The following is a 2,857-nucleotide window of genomic DNA, read 5'->3' as shown; positions in this document are numbered from 1 at the left end:
GGGGAGGGTGGAGGGTGGAGAGGAGAGGATGGAGAGGGGAGAATGGAGGGTGGAGAGGGGAGGATGGAGAGGGGAGGATGGAGAGGGGAGGGTGGAGGGTGGAGAGGGGAGGATGGAGGATGGAGAGGGGAGGATGGAGAGGGGAGGATGGAGGGTGGAGAGGGGAGGATGGAGGGTGGAGAGGGGAGGATGGAGGATGGGAGAGGGGAGGATGGAGAGGGGAGGATGGAGGATGGAGAGGGGAGGATGGAGAGGGGAGGATGGAGGATGGAGGATGGAGGGTGGAGGGTGGAGAGGGGAGGGTGGAGGGTGGAGGGTGGAGGGTGGAGGGGTGTGAATTCATCCGAAAAGGTCAGACAGAAGACATGTCCTCCTCAGAGTGACACGAGAGAGAACGGGAGCTCTCCGTCAACGTCTCTTTCTTCCCGAAACAGTATTCTATCTGTTTCGGTCCGCCCCCCCCCCCCTCCTCTTTGGACTCCCCCCCTCCCCCCTTCTTAGGACTCCCCCCCCCTAATCTCCCACACTCCGGAGGGTAACAACGCTGTTTCCCCCCACTGTCTCTCTTTATCTGTCATCAGTCCCACGAAGTCCTCCCTGCTTCTCTCTTGGGTACCACTACTCCTCGCCGCCTCCACCTGCCCTCCTGAACGCAGGGATCTCTGATGAGATGACGTATACACACACACATAACACACATAACACACACACATAACACACACACACACACACACACACACACACTCAGAAGTAAATCAGCAGACGTGCCTGCAGATGTGCCCTTCATTGCCATCTGTTGTAAAAATAAATAAATAAAAACGTGATAGCAGCTCTCTGAAAGCTTCTCCACCCACAGCATGTAAACATCAACACGAACGCTTTCCGTTCAAATATGCGAGGAGTTCGGCAGCCGACGTCGAAGCTAAACAAATTATTAGGATACGTCGTCTGGCAAACTTTCACAACTTGTCAAAGAAGTGTGAGACGTAATAATCCGTGGATTCAATCAGCTCCAAAAAGATTACCACACTTTATTAAACTTTTGTGAATCACGCTTTTTGATAGATTCGTATTTATCAAGATTACTTTGAGATGATTGTGTGACGTCTGCGTGATGCTGAAAACGCCCTCGTGGGACCTGCTGCTGCGTGAGAGGCCTGAAATAGAAGTGAAGTCAGTCAAATCGTGTTCCGCTCACAGTGGACAGAGAGAGAGAGAGAGAGAGAGGTCACCCCAAGGTCACCCGGATACAATGTGTTGCTTCGGCAACACATTGTAAAAGAAAAAACTGTACATCTGCAAGAAGACGGGAGAAGGAAAGTGGGCAATTAGGAGGAGAGAAAAAAACACAGTGAATAAGAGGGAGCAGAAGGTGAGGAGGGAGGAAAGGTAGGGAGGGAGGTAGGGAGGTAGGGAGGGAGGTAGGGAGGGAGGGAGGGAGGTAGGGAGGGAGGGAGGGACAGAAAAGATCAAATGAGGCAAACGTTAAAGAGAGGAATCCTTAAAGTAGCGATTTTATATTCTTGGAATGAAGGAGGACACAGAGTCAATAGTTGGCAAGCCCCAGGGAATGCTTCAAGAATATTAGTTTATGGGGGACATGCTCATATGCTGACAGAGGGGGAGAGAGAGGGGGGAGGGAGAGGGGGAGAGAGGGAGAGGCCTGATGATGCATTAAGAAACCATAATCAGGGGAGAAATTAAAAATAAATTGTGCTTGCTAATTAATAAAATAAGCAAACTTGGTGATGCAGTCAAGATTGGGGGGGTGTGCGTCACATGACCCCCCCCCCCCCCCCCCCCCCCGGAACATTTCCACAGTCCGCAGGGCAGCCCTCCAGAGAGAGAGAGAGAGAGAGAGAGCACTAATATCATCAGAGAGCACATCACAAAGAATATGAGCATCACGACCCCGAACGTAACTTCATGAAAGCGTTTCATCATAAACAGCACGGCTGTGTGAGTCTGCATCGTATTTAACTGACTGTCACTCCTTTTTCAGAGCCAGAACGTGAATCACGGCCAGCAGCCTCCCATCGGGATCAGAGTCTGTATCAGGTGTGTTTGTGGTGATCAACCAGCTGGAATTCAACCAATCACAGACAGGCAATTTAGCCACAGGGAGCCTTGATGGACAGACGGGAGGAAGAAGCTGCAGGTGAGTGAATGAAGGAGGAGGAGGAGGAGGAGGAGGAGGGGGAGGACAGTGGAGGAGGAGGAGGAGAGGGAGGAGGAGGAGGAGGGAGAGGACAGTAGAGGAGGATGAGGAGGAGGAGAGGGAGAGGAGGGAGGAGGAGGAGAAGGAGGGAGAGGACAGTGGAGTAGGAGGAGGGAGGAGGAGGAGGAGGGAGAGGACAGTGGAGGAGGAGGAGGAGGAGGAGGAGGATGAGGAGGAGGAGAGGGAGAGGAGGGAGGAGGAGGAGAAGGAGGGAGAGGACAGTGGAGTAGGAGGAGGGAGGAGGAGGAGGGAGAGGACAGTGGAGGAGGAGGAGGAGGAGGAGGAGGAGGAGGAGAGGAGAGGGAGAGGAGGGAGGAGGAGGAGGGAGGAGGAGGAGGAGGAGGAGGAGGAGGAGAGGAGGGAGGAGGAGGAGGAGGAGAAGGGAGAGGAGGGAGGAGGAGGAGGAGGAGGAGGGAGGAGGAGGAGGAGGAGGAGGAGGAGAAGAGGGAGAGGAGGGAGGAGGAGGAGGAGAAGGGAGAGGACAGTGGAGTAGGAGGAGGAGGAGGAGAGGGAGAGGAGGGAATAGCAGAGGAGGAGGAGAGGAGGGATGAGGAGAGTAGGGAGGAGGAGGAGGAGGAGGAGGAGGATGGAGGAGGAGGAGGAGGGAGAGGACAGTAGAGGAGGATGAGGAGGAGGAGA

The sequence above is a fragment of the Eutrigla gurnardus genome (assembly GCF_963514095.1).
Source record: "Eutrigla gurnardus genome assembly, chromosome: 3".
In the NCBI taxonomy this organism is placed as follows: Eukaryota; Metazoa; Chordata; class Actinopteri; order Perciformes; family Triglidae; genus Eutrigla; species Eutrigla gurnardus.
Note: the sequence above shows the minus strand (reverse complement) of the source record.